This window comes from Schistocerca gregaria, chromosome 6, assembly GCF_023897955.1.
Source record: "Schistocerca gregaria isolate iqSchGreg1 chromosome 6, iqSchGreg1.2, whole genome shotgun sequence".
NCBI lineage: Eukaryota > Metazoa > Arthropoda > Insecta > Orthoptera > Acrididae > Schistocerca > Schistocerca gregaria.
The window spans coordinates 481,380,148-481,400,610 of record NC_064925.1 but is presented as its reverse complement, the minus strand read 5'-3'; the positions used below and the strand labels follow the sequence as shown (position 1 = coordinate 481,400,610).

The window sequence follows — 20,463 nt, the reverse complement described above, 5'->3', positions numbered from 1 at the left end:
GCATGGATGTGTGTGATGTCCTTAGATTAGTTAGGTATAAGTAGTTCTAAGTTCTAGGGACTGATGACCTCAGAAGTTAAATCCCATAGTGCTCAGAGCCATTCATCATCGAGCAGTGCGCTCAGGACCACCATACCGTACCCAGGTCTCCGACGCAGTCGAATTCCACTCTTCCACAATAGCAATGACTCGTCATGAGTAGCCTGTTGACGATGACGCATGACGCACGAATAATGTGACTCCAACGGAAAGCCACGTGGTGCAGGTCTTGACCTTGTTCATGTACGCTATTATAGAGAGAATGAGAGCTTGCAGAACTATGTTTTTCATATAGCACATTGCACGGTTTTATAGCCAACAAATTTTTGAATCATAAGAATGTGTATGTTATGGCGAAAAAAATGTACAGGTTTCGAATGTGAGACACTTTACATATAAAGTCTGCACGTTGTTTATTTAGGTGCTGTGACAGTTTACAAACTTATACACTGAGGTGAAGAAAGTCATGAGATACCTCCCAAAATCGTTTAGGGCCTCCTTTTACCCGTTAATCGTGTCGGATGTCCTTTTGCCCGGTGTAGTGGAGCTCTTTGATGTGGCAAGTTGATGGAATCCCCTGCAGAAATATTGATCCACGCAGCCTCTACAGCCGTCCATAATTGCTTAAGTGTTGCCGGTGCAGGATTTCGTGCACGAACTAACCTCTCGATTATGACCCATAAACGTCCGATGGAACTCATGTCCGGCGATCTGTGTGGCCAAATCATTCGCTCGAATTTCCAGAATGTTCTTCAAATCAATCGCAAAACAACTGCGGCCCGGTGATATGGCATCTATAAAAATTCTATCGCTATTCGGAAACACGAAGTCCATGAACGGCTGCAAATGGTCAATGATCGGTTCAACTGGATCACAGGACCCAATCCTTTCCACGTAAGCACAGCCCACACCATTGTGGAGCCACCACGAGCTTGCACAGTGCCTTGTTGACAACTTGTTCCATGGCTTCGTGCGATATGCGACGCACTTGAATCCTACCATCAGCTCTTACCAACTGAATTCGAGACTTATCTGACGAGACAACGCCGGCCGCTGTGACCTAGTGGTTCTAGGCGCTTCAGTCCGGAACCGTGCTGGTGCTACGGTCGCAGGTTCGAATCCTGGCTCGGGCATGGATGTGTGTGATGTCCGTAGGTTAGTTAGGTTTAAGTAGTTCTAAATGTAGGAGACTGATGACCTCAGATGTTAAGTCCCATAGTGCTTAGAGCCATTTGAACCATTTTGATGAGACAACGGTTTTCAGATCGTTTAGGGTCCAACCGATATCGTCACGAGCCCAGGTGAGCCGCTGCAGGCGATGTCGTGCTGTCAGCAATTTCACACGCGTCGGTCGTCTTCTGCAATAGCCTATTAACGCCGAATTTTTCTGCACTGTGCTCCTAACAAATAGGTTCATCGTAGGTCCTACACTGATTTCTGCGGTTATTTCAAGCAGTGTTGCATATCTGTTAGCACTGACACCTCTGTACAAACGCCGCTGCTCTCGGTCGTAAAGCGAAGGCCGTCGGCGACTGCGTTGTCCGTGGTGAGAGGTAATTTCTGAAATTTGGTGTTCCCGGCACTCTCTTATATTGTAGAATTACCTAACAATTTCCCAAATGGTATGTCCATGCGACTAGCTCCAACTATTATTCCGCGTTCAAAGTCTGTTAATTCCCATCGTGCGGCCGTAATCATGCCGGAAACCTTTTTACATGAATCACCTGAGTATAAATGACAGCTCCACTACTACGCTTTTATACCTTGTGTACGCGATACTACCACAATCTGTATAACATCTATCAGCTATTTAATTAACAAGCATTGTATCTGTAGATAACACCAGCATATTCTGTTTGCAGAAAATACTTCGTGGCTTCTTAGAACAGATCTGTAATACAAGATCAGTTTCCTGTAATTTTTAAGCCGGCCGGGGTGGCCGAGAGGTTCTGGGCGCTACAGTCGGGAACCGCGCGACCGCTACGGTCGCAGGTTCGAATCCTGCCCCGGGCATGGATGTGTTTTCTGTCCTTAGGTTAGTTAGGTTTAAGTAGTTCTAAGTTCTGTTAAGTCCCATAGTGCTCAGAGCCATTTTGAACCTGTAATTTTTAAGTACTATTTCCCCATCTACATGTTCCCAAAGATCAACAGAATTTATGGCAAGTTGCACTTCACCGCTGTTCCGGACTTTAACATCGGCACTGAAGGCCAATTTTTGTTCTGGCTGTTAAACCTTGTCAGTAGATGAATTTACAGTACACCTACACAGGCAGCAACGATTCGTTAATTTAGCAATGGGGCTAAGTGTGGTGGATACAAATTTTAGAGGAAACCAAGGACTGACTATAGCAAGCAGGTTGAAATGGATGTGAGTCGCAGCAGTTATGCAGAGATGAAGAGGCTTTAATTGCGTGATAGGCTGTGGAGGACTGTACCAAACTAATCTTCAGACTGAAGACCGCAATGCCAATAACGGAATTAAATTTTTGTAAAATTGCCCAAAGGAAACCTTTGCGCTCTAACAATCATATTTCGTTTTCTGAGCAACGCATCGAACGGATTTTGGCAGTGGAAAGATTTAAGTTTTCTGTGATTTCCTCAAATTGCTTAAGGCAAATGCCGTGATGGTTCGTTTGTAAGAAGGTGGCCTATCCGCCCCTCCTCCCCCCCCCCCCCCTTTCCCTTACTCCTTTCCCAATCGCAGCTTGTGTTCCGTCTTCAATTACCCCTCATCGTTTACCGAGTGAGACGTACATTCTGAGGCCAGTTTCATCTTACCCCTTTTGTGAATATGCTGATGAGGAAGGAAATAGTGATCAAGGAAGTTCGCTGCAATTCAAGAGGTGTTTCTTGGAAATGGGAATGTAGCAGGCTCACAAAGATCCTTTATAAGTTTGCCTGAAATAGCTTGGCAGCACGGTGGCAATTCACATATGTATGCAACTACTGCAAAGACTAAAGATACACACTCTCTCAGAACAGAAAAGAAACGACGTACCATGAAGGAATTACCCGATGGAGACTGAAAGAAGTATATGTAAGGTATATGTTCAGACAAATATAGAATTACGATTTAAGAAAAATTTGATGGTTTATTCAACGGAAAGGGCTTCACAAATCGTGCAAGGCAATAACGCTTTGGTTCATCTCTAGCCACTTATGCAAGCAGTTATTCGGCTTGGCACTGACTGATAGAATTGTTATCCTTCTAATGAATATTCTGCCAAAATCTGTCCAATTGGAACGTTAGATCCAGAGCTGTCTGGAGGAACCTCCCCAGAACGCTCCAAATTTCAATTGAGGAGATATCCGGCGACCTGGCTGGCTAACGTAGCGTGGCTTGCCATGAACGGCAACGAAACAGGGCGTAGAATATCGTCGACGTACCTCTTTGCTACACGAGTGCCGCAGATGACAACAAATGGAGTCCTTCTAGGAAATGCAATAGCGCCCCAGACCATCACTCCTGGTTGTCGGGCAGCGTGGGTGGGGGGGGGGGGGGGGGGGGGGCAACCGTTAGGTTGAAACATCCCGGGACCTTTGCCTTACGTGAGCAAGTGCTCTACCAACTGAGCTACCCAAGCACGACTCACGACCCATCTTCACATTCTTGAAACAGTTAGGCCGGTATCCCACAGCTGTCCGGTGCTTCTGCAGACAAGACTCCGTTTGTTATTGGGGCTCAATTCGAGGCGGAACGTATCACTGAAGACAATGCTGTTCCATTCAATGGAAGACCTGGCCGAATGTGCCCGACACCACTGCGAATGGGCCTGTTGGTTTACAGAGGTCAATCGTAGTCAGCGTAAGGGGTGTTGTGAGCTAAGCCCCCTTTCTGTGAGCCGCCTGTTGATGGTCCTGGTGATCAATGAAGCACCAGTTGCATGTCGATGGTAACGGTTAATCCGGGACTCTGAGTGCCTCTCTGATGACTGATCGGCCATCACTTTGAGTCGTCTCTCGGTAGACTGCTTCCTTCTTGACTTTGTGTTTGGTCACGGTTCACCCGTTCCTGCTAACATCGTCGAATAGAGGCATCGCTTCTGCTCAAAGGTCTAGCGACTGGCTGATTACTCCAATCGGCTTCTTTGAGCCCAGCTACACGTTCGGTTCCAAATGCTGACGTCTGCGTATATTGTCCACGCACCTCTCTGCGAGGCGTGGTTACTGTCCTGCCAAGTACACGGAATGAAATGCGCAAAGACTATATGCCATGGTGTGCCCTGTCTACTATCCTAGCCAGCTGTGCGGCGAAATTGCGCTGCAACGTCACAAATTCATCCATATCAATTTGTGACCAGTTAGCGTAGCTTTCTCGTGGTGCGTCGTATTCCTTTCTCCTCTCCCCCCCCCCCCCCCCCCCCCACCTCTCCCCTTTCCTCTGCCCGCCTCACTCCTTTCCCTCTTAGTGTGTACAAATGCTATGATTCTGGTAGTGTACACAGTGCGTTAAATTGTAAATTGTAGAGCAATGGGGAATGTCGCTAATTGTAAGAGTTTCTCTTAAGGTGCTCGTTTTTTAAGTCTGTTTTCGTGTAGCTCTGTGGCTAACTGAATAATAGTTAGAGGACAACTGCAGTGATATGGAGGTCAGTTATGGTCGATCCTTAAGATTCCCAAGCATTTATCGCCTTTTCTATGTCTGGTAATGATTTTTAATATAAATAGTGCTGTACAGCTCTTTTCCAAGCCTTAGGATGGGAACAGCTTACTTACATGCCTACCAGTTTCAGGGCCTAAGCTTATAGCCCAAATATCTAGATTAGACGTTAAATTTGAAAAGGATATAAGTTTTTAGCAGCTGGGGAGGTTTCATACTTCAGTTTACGTACGACAGCAACGGCAGTAAGTCTGAATACTTTTTTTAAAGTATGGACGTTGTTAAAATATTATATCATCGTCCACATATCAGTACAGTACCTTTCAATGGCACAGAACTTAACCGTACAATGAGTAAGAGATGAGCTTCCATTTTAATCGTAAGATATTCATGCAGTCAAAAATTTTACGTATACACTGGTTCGCAAAAATTAAGGAAGAGAACAGCGTTCGCATGAAGTACCACTGCTAGGTAAGATAGCCCGATGAAACTTGAACCAAATATGGAAAGAACTGCTACAGTGCAGTACAGTGAAGTACAGTACAGAAGTTAACCAAAGGAAATACACATCGAGCGAACAAAAATAACACTTTTATTCAAACATAATAATTACACTGAAGTCAGTGCGGTTAATGATGGTCCCCTGGACATTTCGCGCCAGCGTCCATTCCAAAACATTCGACTGCGTGCAATTGTCACGACACATGTGTGGTTCCAACAAGTGGCAATTTTTGCTTACATTAGGTATAATACTGAGTTGTAAATAAATATGAAAATATCAGATTACATGATTTACTCATTTTTCCCTTCAGTCCTAGTATATGGTATAAATGCAAAACCAATTTCGCTTTATTACGTTACTGGAGCATGCTGGACAGTCTGTTACATACAAGTTAGCTGTTGCCGACTTTGGCACAGCTATTAATAAACTCTTGGAAGAGATTGGAGATAGAGATAACACAATTTCTGTTACGTTAGAGATTTTTATGAATACTGCCTCTAATTCGCTTAATGATCTTTTATTTATCACTTGCGTAATCGAATGCTTTCCCGGCGTATGATGATGTTGAGCTCACTCAGGTATCCAGACGGTTGGCGATATTTTGGCAAGCTGATTTGTTGCCATTACTTCATGTAATATTTTAATGCTATTACCATTTAGAACTTACAAAACCTATTCCGTTGTCAACATAAGGCAAATCCCATGCCGAAGCAAGTTACGGGCGTTTGATTTAACGCATTTACACAGTGAACAGAATTTCTGAAGTACTGAAGCAAGATCCTAACGATGGCAGTAGTCGAAATGTTGCGACATCGATCTTATTTACACAGCAGTCGCTGGGGCAGAAACATATCCGTTTAGTTTGCGGTTATTTTCTTGCAATGGTTTGCAACTACCACGTTAATTAAGTGTTAATATTTTTGACCTGAGTCGAAACAAGGCGCCCGGAGTAGACAACATTCCATTAGAACTACTGACGGCCTTGGGAGAGCCAGTCATGACAAAACTCTACCAGCTGGTAAGCAAGATGTATGAGACAGGCGAAATACCCTCAGACTTCAAGAAGAATATAATAATTCCAATCCCAAAGAAAGCAGGTGCTGACAGATGTGAAAATTACCGAACTATCAGTTTAATAAGTCACAGCTGCAAAATACTAACGCGAATTCTTTACAGACGAATGGAGAAACTGATAGATGCGGACCTCGGAGAGGATCAGTTTGGATTCCGTAGAAATGTTGGAACACGTGAGGCAATACTGACCTTAAGACTTATCTTGGAAGAAAGATTAAGAAAAGGCAAACCTACGTTTCTAGCATTTGTAGACTTAGAGAAAGCTTTTGACAATGTTGACTGGAATATTCTCTTTCAAATTCTGAAAGTGGCAGGGGTAAAATACAGAGAGCGAAAGGCTATTTACAATTTGTACAGAAACCATATGGCAGTTATTAGAGTCGAGGGGCATGAAAGGGAAGTAGTGGTTGGGAAAGGAGTGAGACAGGGTTGTAGCCTCTCCCCGATGTTATTCAATCTGTATATTGAGCAAGCAGTAAAGGAAACAAAAGAAAAATTTGGAGTAGGTATTAAAATTCGTGGAGAAGAAGTAAAAACTTTGAGGTTCGCCGATGACATTATAATTCTGTCAGAGACGGCAAAGGACTTGGTAGAGCAGTTGAACGGAATGGACAGTGTCTTGAAAGGAGGATATAAGATGAACATCAACAAAAGCAAAACGAGGATAATGGAATGTAGTCAAATTAAATCGGGTGATGCTGAGGGAATTAGATTAGGAAATGAAACACTTAAAGTAGTAAAGGAGTTTTGCTATTTGGGGAGCAAAACAACTTATGATGGTCGAAGTAGAGAGGATATAAAATATAGACTGGCAATGGCCAGGAAAGCGTTTCTGAAGAAGAGAAATTTGTTAACATCGAGTAGCTTTAAGTGTCAGGAAGTCGTTTCTGAAAGTATTTGTTTGGAGTGTAGCCATGTATGGAAGTGAAACATGGACGATAACTAGTTTGGGCAAGAAGAGAATAGAAGCTTTCGAAATGTGGTGCTACAGAAGAATGCTGAAGATTAGATGGGTAGATCACATAACTAATGAGGAGGTATTGAATAGGATTGCGGAGAAGACAAGCTTGTGGCACAACTTGACTAGAAGAAGGGACCGGTTAGTAGGACATGTTTTGAGGCATCAAGGGATCACAAATTTAGCATTGGAGGGCAGCGTGGAGGGTAAAAATCGTTGAGGGAGGCCAAGAGATGAATACACTAAGCAGATTCAGAAGGATGTAGGTTGCAGTAGGTACTGGGAGATGAAGAAGCTTGCACAGGGTAGAGTAGCACGGAGAGCTGCATCAAACCAGTCTCAGGACTGAAGACAACATTTTTGACAGTATTCTTATTCCGTTATCGCTGGGAACCGTTGTTCAATTTTCACCGAAATTCGGAAGTAGCTCACCAAAGGTAAAGATATCATTTTTTTACTGTCGTCTTTGCAAGTGGACCAGTAGTAGCTAGAGCTACTGTATTGAATTAACGCTGAAAAGAGAACTTACCATAATATAATTTTTTTATAATGTGGAAGTTTTAAATCAGCGTTATACATGCTATTTAAATATCACATTAATACAGAGAACCCACAGTTGGTACAAACGTTAGGGGTAATAGTATCAGATCTCTTTTTTAGCTAGAAATCGATCTGAACAATGACGACAGTAGAAATGACAGATTCCATGCAGTCTTCTGGTTCATGAAGCACTAATGCGCTAGTTACAATTTCGTGTAAAGTTTTTAAAAACGTTGTACACGTTTTTCTCTGTCACATATTTCCTAAATGTTAAAGTGGAAGTCGTATAAAAAAAGGAAAAAGTTGCAGAAAAGATAAGCGGTGTACTGTACAGGAAAAATAAAATCCCCATGTACACCGTTGGAAATTACGGGAGTCTAACAATAGTTCATGGCTTTATTATTTACTTCTTTACCCTGGAGGTTAGAAAAAATTGTTCTGTTTTGTAAATTAGTGTATGTTCATGGCTTTATTATTTATTTCTTTACCCTGGAGGTTAGAAAAAATTGTTCTATTTTGTAAACTAGAGTATGTCATTTGGGACTGTGTAGTGTGGGTTACCGCTCACAAGCATTGTTGGGCGTAAGATTGTTTTAATACCGTGGGCTGGTCGTAGCCAGTTATCAGGACCGGTTTTGACGAGAAGCACTTTATGCGGATTACGACTAGAAAATATTAATTTTAGTACCACCGATTTTGATTGCGTTAATTTATGACGGCCCTAACTAGGCAATTTACAGACTGGATCGAATAGTTAAAGCAGAGGTTATCAGTGTAGGTTAAACAGTTATCCGACTGACAGAAATGTATGAGAGAGAAAATAAATTCCAGTCCTATAAAGTTAAAGGAGAGCAGGTATAGATAGTTCAGAATGTAAGTGATGTATCTGCAGGCGCCGTTGGAGAGCTATTGAGTAAATGGAGCCAACTCCAAGAAATCTTAGAGCACACATTTGATATCTGAGGCGGAAAAAAGCCATAGAAGTTGATTATTAATCAAATTAAGAATATCTGGACAATTATTCGGGAGGCTATCACAGCTTAGACGAAGGTTCAAATGGCTCTGAGCACTATGGGACTCAACTGCTGTGGTCATTAGTCCCCTAGAACTTAGAACTACTTAAACCTAACTAACCTAAGGACATCACACACATCCATGCCCGAGGCAGGATTCGAACCTGCGACCGTAGCAGTCCCACGGTTCCGGACTGCGCGCCTAGAACCGCGAGACCACCGCGGCCGGCCGCTTAGACGAAGGAAATTGGAGAAAAAATAGATGAGATCTTTTCACAACCTCCAGTGAAATAAATATTTTTCTTCTTTAGGCGGCGGAAAGGATCTGAAAACACGTAAATTATGATTAAATATTTAAAAATATGTCTGTAAATAAATTCCTCATTTCAACAGTGACCTTTGCAAAACCCGACGTAGTCTAGTGAAGGAGACAATAGCGACACGCATATTTTTGTTAATAATTTTATAGTCTCGATTGTAGTTCAGTCCAGTAGTAAGTATATAACTGTCCGCCCCATAAGGTGAGTAGTTAACGCCTCTGACTGCCATGCCACGGGCCGAGCTCGATTCTCGGCCGGGTGGGAGATTTTCTCCGCTTCGAGAATGGGTGTTGTGCTGTCATCATCATCGACGTGGATGTCCTCCAGTGTTGCTTCACCCGTAAATATTTGTAACTCGCCGGCCGGACTTCCTCAGGCGGGGATCCCCGGAGATCAATGAAATACGATCATTTCGTTTCACTATATAACTGGTTTTGTTGACGAACAACCATTTTCAGTATGATGTGACGGTGGCTGATGATCAACCAAAACCAATTATATAATTACTATTCGACTGCGATCAAGACTACTACAATTTGTAGCAATGATCTTCAATGCCAACGGCCTTGTCGCAGTGGTAACATTGGTTCCCGACAGATCACCAAAGTTAATCGCTGTCGGGCTGGGCTAGCACTTGGATGGGTGACCATCCGGTCTGCCGAGCGCTGTTGGCAAGCGGGGTGCACTCAGCCCTTGTGAGGCAAACTGAGGAGCTACTTGATTGGGAAGTAGCGGCTCCGGTCTCATAAACCGACATACGGTCGGGAGAGTGACGCCTGTGGTCTAAGGAGGAAACGGCGGCCAGTCGGTACCGATGTGCATTGCAAGGCCTGTTCGGGTGGAGTTTAGAGTTAAATGGTCTTTTTACAGTCGGTTTCGAAAGATTAACTCTCTATTTTCAGATATTTAACTGTGAACAACTATAGCCACATGGAACGTGATGGGCGAGCAGACTCCAATTACGTGTGGCGCGGCAGAAATGCAAGAACATGGAGTTTTAATCTTCGAAAAATGACAGCCTTTGAGAAACATATTGTGGCAGAGGGGAGTAATTAATAACCGTCACGAACTGATACGAATAGTGTGGTGTCACCGCCAGACACCACACTTGCTAGGTGGTAGCCTTTAAATCGGCCGCGGTCCGGTAGTATACGTCGGACCCGCGTGTCGCCACTATCAATGATTGCAGACCGAGCGCCGCCACACGGCAGGTCTAGAGAGACTTCCTAGCACTCGCCCAGTTGTACAGCAGACTTTGCTAGCGATGGTTCACTGACAAAATACGCTCTCATTTGCCGAGACGATAGTTAGCATAGCCTTCAGCTACGTTATTTGCTACGACCTAGCAAAGCGAGATTATCAGTTACTGTTGATACTGTGAATCATGTAACGTGAAGAGCGACGTTCGTCATTAATGGATTAAAGTTAAGTATTCCACCAGCTACGTCCGTTTTTCTAAATTCTAATTTCCTTGTCCTGTTCCAGACCTCACGCCAGCCTGCGTGAGCTAAAACTCGTGCCATTCGGCTTCCTCTATTAACACGGTGTTGCCTCTCCTGCCAACCACAACAAGTAGATAGTGCCGTTGGGCCTTCCAGGGGCTGTTCGGGCGGAGTTAAATGGTCTTTATTACTGTCGGTTTCGAAAGATTAATTCTCTCTTTTCAGACGTTTAACACTGAACAACTATAGCTACATGGAATGTGATCGGCGAGCAGACTCCAATTACATGCGCCGCGGCAGAAATACATGAACATGGAGTTTTAACCTTCGAAAAATGACAGACTTTGAAAAAGCATACTGTGGCAGAGGGAAGTAATTAATAGATGTCAAGAACAGACACGAGTAGATAAGCCTAAATAAAGAAATCATTAAGAAATAAATGCGGCGTTATTCATAAAGTTGATAATGATCTCCGGCTTATGGGAGGTGCCTTTTCAAAAAATCGGTGCCTGTCACGGTGCGCAGGATCTAACTATAATAAGCGAAATGCATGCCCGAGACCGAGGACTGTTGATGCAGCCGCAGTGTTGGCGTCCCTTACCTCGGACACGAAAGCACGCCACAGCTCCCGGCGATCGGACGCTTGCAGCGGGGGCTTGGCAGGTCCTACCGCGCTGGCGTCGCGACGCCCACTGACGTAGCAGCCGGCGTCGGCGTCGGCGTCGCTGTCAGCTCCTCCACGAGGTGCGCGCGCAGCCAGAGCGGCGTCGCCCCCTGTTGTGGGGAGCCGCACGCCTTCAGGGCCTCAGCTGACGTCCTCTGCTGCGGTACTCGTACTCTACCAGCTGCAGATTCCACAATCATCTGTTACAGGAGTTCAGAGTCAACACACCCTTTTCCTTTTTTTTTCTTTATTGATTTTCTATTCCCCCCGAAGGGGCCGGCTGGCAGGCAGTTTAGTACGCTGCTCTACAGCCTAGAGACATTTTAAAAACGGGAGAAGAAAAGAAACAAGGAAAACAGGCGATAAAACGGAGACTTGAAGTGTAAAATGGCGGAAAAATGCGGAAAGTTAAAACAGAAAGCAAAGGGGTTGGCAATGTTAATAAAGTACACAGGAATCAGACAAGTAACATAGTAGACACACAATTAAAAAACATGGAGACAGTCTGGTTTCTGTTCGCAAGAGATAAAAAATCACACCCAACGACAGTATGATGGCCGTTCGCAGCATTTCCCAAAAGACACAACACGGAACACTCACTGTAAAACACTGCACGAATGTGGCGGCACAAAGATGACACTCCCGAGCCAAAGGCAGATTGGGGCGGGGGGGGGGGGGGGGGGGAGCGGGGACCTGGAGGATGGAGGAGGGGGAAAAACAAGGAGGGAGGAGAGGAAAATAACGAAAGGGGGGAACCAAGGAGGGAGAGGACTCATAAGGGGGGAAAGGGGCAGGGCAGACACGAGAGGGAATGAGAAGAGGCAGAGGAGGGAAATGCAAAAGGACTCGGGGGAGAGAAGGGGGCAGAGAGAGAGGAGGTGGGGAAAAAAGAGGATGGAAGGGGGGGGGGGGGAGAGGGAGCCAGGAAGAGGACAGAGGAAAGGAGGTAAAAATGGTTCAAATGGCTCTGAGCACTACGTGACTTAACTTCTGAGGTCATCAGTCGAATAGAACTTAGAACTAATTAAACCTAACTAACCTAAGGACATCACAAACATCCATGCCCAAGGCAGGATTCGAACCTGCGACCGTAGCGGTCGCTCGGCTCCAGACTGTAGCGCCTAGAACCGTACGGCCATTCTGGCCAGCCGAGAAAAGGAGGGGGAGTGAGAATCAGAGCTGGTAGGAGGGATAAATGGAGGGAGAGAGGGCATCATCTGGGAGGGGCAGTTGATGGAAGCCACCTTGGGAAAGGAGATGCAGGGTGTAGAGATGGAGGGTAGGGGGGACACAACAGTGAAGATGTGGCAGGGGGCGGGGATGGGAGAGGAGAGGAGCAACCAGGGGGTGAGGGGGATCAAATCAGCGGGAGGACCCTTTTGCCTTCTTCTTCTTCCTTTTCTTGTGCATTTGTCCTGTAGCAGTGTATGATCGGAATGGTTGTGAATGGCTTTGGCGTGGTTAATTTGTGGGGTAGCTGGGTGCACATTCTGCCACTATTCGCTTGAAAGCCAGCACAGAATCGAAAAAAATGGTGCTCGTTCCGACTGTAGTCCCGCTAAATCTTGTGTAGATGGCGCTGGTGCATACAGGAATGAACCAAAACATTATGATCACAGCCCACTGTGACGCTGGATGCCGCCAGGTGGCGTTGCGGGCAAGTGACGTGGTAACATACGTATGTAAGTGGAGCAGCCATGGATGGGGGATCACCATAGCAAAGATATGGGCTGCAATTGCTGAAATCATTGAGATAGGTGACTTTGACAAAAGGGCAGATTACTATTACGCAGGACTTGTGAACGAGTATCTCGAAAGCTGGTTCAATGTTCATGTGCTACTGTTATGAATATCTACAGAAAGAGGTAGACGTACTATGAAACTACTACTGCGCGCTAAATGGTTGGAGGATACGGCTTTTCACAGAACATAGGATTCGGAGGCTTGTCTGTTGCGTAAAATACGAGGGTCGTTCAAACAGTAATGACCCACATTAAAAAAAGAAAGGCATTAATACACATAGACAAACGTCCTTGTCGGTGCTTCACATTTGATGTTTGTTCTGTGAGCCATGATCTGGCCGAGCAGTTCTAGGCGCTACAGTCTGGAACCACGTGACCGCTACGGTCGCAGGTTCGAATCCTGCCTCGGGCATGGATGTGTGTGATGTCTTTAGGTTAGTTAGGTTTAAGTAGTTCTAAGTTCTAGGAGACTGATGACCTCAGAAGTTCAGTCCCGTAGTGCTCAGAGCCATTTGAACCATTTCCATGATCAGCCACGCTGGGTACTTCCTGTCACGGCCATTGCTCCATACGTGCCGAAACGTGCGCATCACAGCTCGACAATTGTCGGTCAGCATTGGAAGTGCGTCTGCGATGATCGAGACTCTCGGATATTCAAAGAGGTGTTCACAAAGGGTTCCTTGAATGCTCACAGCGGATCACAAGATTCAAAGGAAAGTCATTTCATTTGAATTGTTGGAGTGTTCTAAACCGACGGAGAGGCCTTTTTATCAAGGATCATTAAGGGAGACGAAAGCTGGGTGCACCACTTTGAGCCGGAAACGAAAAGGCAGTCCATGGAGTGGCATCATCCTCATTCACCAAAAAAGAAGAAATTCAAGACAACCCCCTCTGCCGGAAAAGTCATGATGACAGTCTTCTGGGATTGTGATGCCATCATTCTCGTGGATGTGATGCCAACAGGGTCAACCATCAATTCAGAGGCAGAAGTGAAGGCTCTGAATAAACTCAAGAACCGTTTCCGACGTGTTCGATCGGACAAGAATCCAGCAGAAATCTTGCTCCAACGCGATAATACACACCCACACCTAAGTCTGGGAATCCGGGAACTTATCGCCAAATTGGATTGGACAACACTGCCTCATCCATCCAACAGTCCAGACTTGGCACACATTGACTTCCATCCCGTGGGACCGCTTACAGATTCTCTACAGGGAACATACTTTGAAGATGACGATGTACGCGGTGATTGCTCCCGAAAGTGACCGAGATGGCTTCCGTTGGATTTACATCATGCAAAGTTGGTTGCCGAGACATCAACGCGAGTTCAATATAATGCTCCTCAAACAGCTGTAGCACGGTTCTGGTTCCGAGACACAGACCATTATACTGCTGAAAGATGACTTCGCCATCGGGAAGACATCAAGCGTGAAGGGATGCAGGTGGTTCGCATCTGTCAGCATGTTTTCGATTACTACCACAGGTCCCATGCAAGCGCTGGAGAACGTCTCCTGTTCCCACCAGCCTGCGTCCGTGGCACGCTGCACGTTTCGAGCTGCAGTTCACCTCGATGACGGCGTTTGTGGAGACGACCATCGACCTAGTGTAGCAAAAATGTGATTCATCCGCAGAGCCTACACGCTTCCCTTGATCGATGATCGAATCTCAGGGGCCCCGTGCCCACAGGAATTGTAATTGATGGTGTCGTTGGGTCATCATGAGAACACTTAGGGGTGAGCTTCAAGTTCAACAACGTACGATGCGCTCCGAAATACTTGTGCATGCACCAGCATTGTGCTCTTTCGTCAGAATGTCACAGATTATCTTTTCTACGAGGGTAGTTCAATAAGTAATGCCCCACATTTTTTTCTCAGCACGTATTTATTGTTAAGAGTCTGAATTGGGAGACAATATACACTCCTGGAAATGGAAAAAAGAACACATTGACACCGGTGTGTCAGACCCACCATACTTGCTCCGGACACTGCGAGAGGGCTGTACAAGCAATGATCACACGCACGGCACAGCGGACACACCAGGAAACGCGGAGTTGGGCTTCGAATGGCGCTAGCTGCGCAGCATTTGTGCACCGCCGCCGTCAGTGTCAGCCAGTTTGCCGTGACATACGGAGCTCCATCGCAGTCTTTAATACTGGTAGCATGCCGCGACAGCGTGGACGTGAACCGTATGTGCAGTTGACGGACTTTGAGTGAGGGCGTATAGTGGGCATGCGGGAGGCCGGGTGGACGTACCGCCGAATTGCTCAACACGTGGGGCGTGAGGTCTCCACAGTACATCGATGTTGTCGCCAGTGGTCGGCGGAAGGTGCACCTGCCCGTCGACCTGGGACCGGACCGCAGCGACGCACGGATGCACGCCAAGACCGTAGGATCCTACGCAGTGCCGTAGGGGACCGCATCGCTACTTCCCAGCAAATTATGGACACTGTTGCTCCTGGGGTATCGGCGAGGACCATTCGCAACCGTCTCCATGAAGCTGGGCTACGGTCCCGCACACCGTTAGGCCGTCTTCCGCTCACGCCCCAACATCGTGCAGCCCGCCTCCAGTGGTGTCGCGACAGGCGTGAATGGAGGGAGGAATGGAGACGTGTCGTCTTCAGCGATGAGAGTCGCTTCTGCCTTGGTGCCAATGATGGTCGTATGCGTGTTTGGCGCCGTGCAGGTGAGCGCCACAATCAGGACTGCATACGACCGAGGCACACAGGGCCAACACCCGGCATCCTGGTGTGGGGAGCGATCTCCTACACTGGCCGTACACCTCTGGTGATCGTCGAGGGGACACTGAATAGTGCACGGTACATCCAAACCGTCATCGAACCCATCGTTCTACCATTCCTAGACCGGCAAGGGAACTTGCTGTTCCAACAGGACAATGCACGTCCGCACGTATCCCGTGCCACCCAACGTGCTCCACAAGGTGTAAGTGAACTACCCTGGCCAGCAAGATCTCCGGATCTGTCCCCCATTGAGCATGTTTGGGACTGGATGAAGCGTCGTCTCACGCGGTCTGCACGTCCATCACGAACGCTGGTCCAACTGAGGCGCCAGGTGGAAATGGCATGGTAAGCCGTTCCACAGGACTACATCCAGCATCTCTACGATCGTCTCCATGGGAGAATAGCAGCCTGCATTGCTGCGAAAGGTGGATATACACTGCACTAGTGCCGACATTGTGCATGCTCTGTTGCCTGTGTCTATGTGCCTGTGGTTCTGTCAGTGTGATCATGTGATGTATCTGACCCCAGGAATGTGTCAATAAAGTTTCCCCTTCCTGGGACAATGAATTCACGGTGTTCTTATTTCAATTTCCAGGAGTGTACATAAACATGTCTTGTCCATGTCCTACATTTCTATGTAGTCTCCATCACGTTCTAAGGCAGTACGCCAACGTTATGGAAGAGCTTGTATTCCCTGCTGGTACACGCTCTTGTCCTGTAGGTGTACGGCTCATCAATTCAATGCTGTGGTGTCATTCCCGTCTCAGGTCGATATTACTCATGCCATGGCAGTCGGCAGTAAACAGGAATCGGACAACCAAGCGAACCTGTCTAGTCAGGAGAAAATAAGGCAGCTAGCAGTGCAGGAGGTATGTTCAAAACATTTTTAACCAATGTAATGACGTATATCGACATAAAATTACTACAGATATTATCCGAAGTCGTTGGCTTCAAAATTTCCTCTCGTGGCTCCACTTTTTTAAATGACTCCTGCTACCGTAATACACTGAAGAGCGAAAGAAAGTGGTCACCTGCCTAATATCATGTAGGGCTCCTGCGAGCACGCACAAGAGTCTCAACACGACGTGACATGGACGCGACTAACGTCTGAAGTACTGCTGGAGAGAATTGACGCTGTTCAAACGTATTTGCGCACAAATATCTGCACGTTTCTAGTAGAAGGCTATTTTCTTACCTTGCGACAGCGTCAGACCGTAAAAATGGATTCCTCGTTATTTGCAATTCCTTAAAAAACTAATTATCTGCACAAAAATGTCATTATGGCTTTCTGTACAATTTTTGGAGAGCTATCCGGAATTCTGATTATATTTTTTCCTCAAAATTGTAAAAATAATTTTTTCACAAGATTAAAATTTCGCCGAGTAATATTGTTTTCTTCTCCAAATGTTACAGAGCTCATAAGAATTTGTACAGAGAACTCCAGAACTAAAATGTATGTCCTAAATGTGTCTCTCTGAAGGAAAATATGTATTTCTCGAAAATCGAGTGCCAGCTGCACCAGGCTCACGGTATTTTATAATAATGACTGATGCCCACATTAGCTCATACAGTTCTGGTGCACTGATATGCCATAACCGAAGCTTCTCCGTTTCCGATTTTTCTGTTATCTGGAGATGCCCAAGTAGCTCGAAATAAGGATACCTGACGTTACTGAGAAAATTTTAAACTCAGATATTCTCATGAGGAAACGCTGCATTGGCCTTGGGCATCTTCGGACCGATTCACTTCGTAAGTCCAGAAAAGAGATCTGCTTTACGAACTATCTCCCAGTGGACTCTTCTGAAAGCCGTAGTGACACAAGTGAAAAATGTGACTGTGATTTCTATTGAAAAATGCAAAATATAGGAGAACACATTTCAGTATGACAATTCCAACATTTAATTTGTCATCAGCAACCTCACAACACTTTACACCTGAATTTTTATCCGAATACGCTAAATGTGTAATTTTTTTATCATTTGACCCACCAAATTGAATCCATAATTTTGAATTTTGTAATTTTAACATCAGATTCGTAATCAGAGACCCAAAGAATCTAAAAAGACACGGTTTTATAGGATTTTATGTGTACTCCAATTACCTGCATGTACTTTTACTCATGATAAACTGACCGAATGATTTCTAACTGTGTGCCAATTGTGTAACTGAGGCGGTGCCTGGGTACCGGCCCAGTATTTACCAAGTGAGCAGTGGGAAACCGCCTAAAAATCACATCGTGGCTGCCTGGCGAAGTAAAGTTGTGTGGACGGGCCCTGAGTGGTGCCTGGATAATTAGTCGTTAGAGCACTTGCCCGCGCCCGGCGAAGGTCTAAAGTTCGAGCCCCGGTCCAGCATACAGTAAGTGAGTGAAAAATTCAGTCTAAAAGATATGTTAACCTAAAACACTTCATTTTGTACGATGCGTTAGAAGATAAAAGTGAGAATCCAAATGTATGAAATAACCTCACAGTCATTTGCAACTTGTAGTTTTTCGAGTGTGATAATACATTTCATAAGACAAAAAGTGTAAAATTACCAGCACATCTATTTTGCATTATTTTAGTTCTCCTGCGTTCATTTACAACAGAAACCTGAAAAGTGCGAGTAGAATTCTCAGGCTGCGTACAAACTTAATTCCGTGTATACGTAGTTAGTTCATCTGTAGGTTTTAGTGAGTGAGATTGTGAGTATCAAAATATGGACGTAAATGGCGGCATGTTTTGATTGCACTGATTTAGAAGTTTAAATGTTTTACGCCACAGAAGGACCGCAGATTGAACTATTTGACACAAATTTCAACTTGATACGTCTACCAATTCCTGTGAAAAAAGGGGTCTTAACAGACGGATAGACTGACGGACACCAGTCTAATCCTATAAGGATTCATTTTTTACCGACTGAAGTACGGAACCTTCAAAAAAAGTGTTTTTGATTCATTAAAGAAGCAGAGATCATTGTTTCCTATGACATGCCGTCAATTATGACGCCTCTTCGTCTCCATTTAAAAAGAACCAACAGTACTATAACAGTCCTCACCAAACTATGTGATCGATCAGCTTTATTCGAAAGGTATTAATTCTACGTCGTGTAAAAGTCAACAAAAATCCAAATCTCTCTTGGCAAAACTGTGACTATTACTGCAATGCAGTGTAGATACCTGTAACAAAATACCGCGGCCTATAGTTGGAAGAAAGTACAGGTTACATCCATATACAAACAGGCTAGCAGAAGTGATCCACAAAACTACTGTCCAGTATACTTGCCACCTATATGCTGTAGAACCTTACAACGTATTCTGAGTTTAAACGTCACGTGGTATCACTAACAGTATACTCTGGACCGTGGACAGCCAGCATGGATTCCGAAAAAAATCGATCATGTGAAACCCAGCTCGCACGTTTCTCCCATGACACCCGGAAAGCCATGGATCAAGGCAGTCTGGTAGATGCAGTATTTCTGTATGTCAGAAAAGCATATGATTAACTATCACATCTAAGCTTATTATCAGAAGTAGGATGGTATGGGGTGTCAAGCAAATTTTGTAATTGGATTGAGGATTTTTTGGTATGGGGGAAGCAGCATGTTATCTTGAATGGAGAGTCGTCGACATACGTAAAATAATTTAGAGCGTGAAACATGGAAGTGTGTTAGGAACCTTGTTGTTCATGTTGTACATAAATGACCTTGCAGACAATATAAGCAGTAACCTCACAGTTTTCGCAGTTGATGGAGTTATATGTAATGAAGTACTGGTTGAACAAACCTACAGAAATATTAAGTTAAATTTTAATAAAATTTCGAAGTGGTGCAAAGATTTCTAAATTGCTTTAAATGTTGAAACTGGGAAACTGTTCACGATACAAAATTAAAAGAAAAGCGTAGTATCCTATGACTACAGTATAACCGAGTCGCAGCTGGAATCGGTAGGTACATACAAATATCAGGTATACGAAAGGAAACGATCACATAGTTTGAGTCTAGGCATAGCAGGTGGCAGGCCTCCGTTTATTGGTAGTGCAAAAAATGGCTGTAAGTTCTATGGGACTTAATATCTGAGGTCATCAGTCCCCTAGACTTAGAACTACTTAAACCTAACTAACCTAAGGACATCACACACATCCATGCCCGAGGCAGGATTTGAATCTGCGACCGTAGCAGCAGCGCGGTTCCGCACTGAAGCCCCTAGAACCTCTCGGCTACAGCAGCCGGCGTTTATTGGTGGAAAACTATAGAAATACAGTCAGTCTACAATGGGTATTTCTTTGAAATCGCTCGTGCTAACCACGCCAGTATAGTTTTGATTTTTGAATAAACGTCTCGGTTGCAAAATTCTATTTACCTATAACAATTATGCTTTTCGCACTCGAACAGCAAATTGTCTGGGGATAATAGATCAAAAAATGAATGTGACAAAATGTTAAACAGAATGTGGCATGGATCTAAGCTGTGCAGCCTTGCGTAAAAGGCACAGTGATGTGATACGTATTAACTAACGTAAAAATGTAGTAAAATAATGTTCATCGGTCAGTTGCCGCTGAAGGGCATTAAATAAGAATAAGAAGCGTCTGGATAAACATCCGGTCGTCAAACGTCTTAACAAATACGTAAAGGAACTAAACAGGAAGTAAAAGTAGATAGTGAAATTAACAACGACTAATGGTAGGTTCAAATGGCTTTGAGCAGTATAGAACTTAACATCTGAGGTCATCAGTCCCCTAGAACTTAGAACTACTGAAACCTAACTAACCTAAGGACACCACACACATCCATGCCCAAGGCAGGATTCGAACCTGCGACCGTAGCGGTCGCGCAATTCCAGACTGTAGCGCCTA

At 45.0% G+C, this 20,463-nt stretch overlaps 1 protein-coding gene across 2 annotated transcripts in view; it reads right to left on the bottom strand.

The window, feature by feature from the left end:
- Positions 1-11,170, bottom strand: part of LOC126278662 (uncharacterized) — a 252,376-nt gene extending 241,206 nt beyond the window's left edge. For both annotated transcript variants that reach the window (XM_049978896.1, XM_049978895.1), the window contains exon 1: positions 11,090-11,170. The gene's annotated coding sequence lies outside the window, so the exon portion shown is untranslated. The remainder of the gene's footprint in view (positions 1-11,089) is intronic.
- Positions 11,171-20,463: the final 9,293 nt, after the last annotated feature.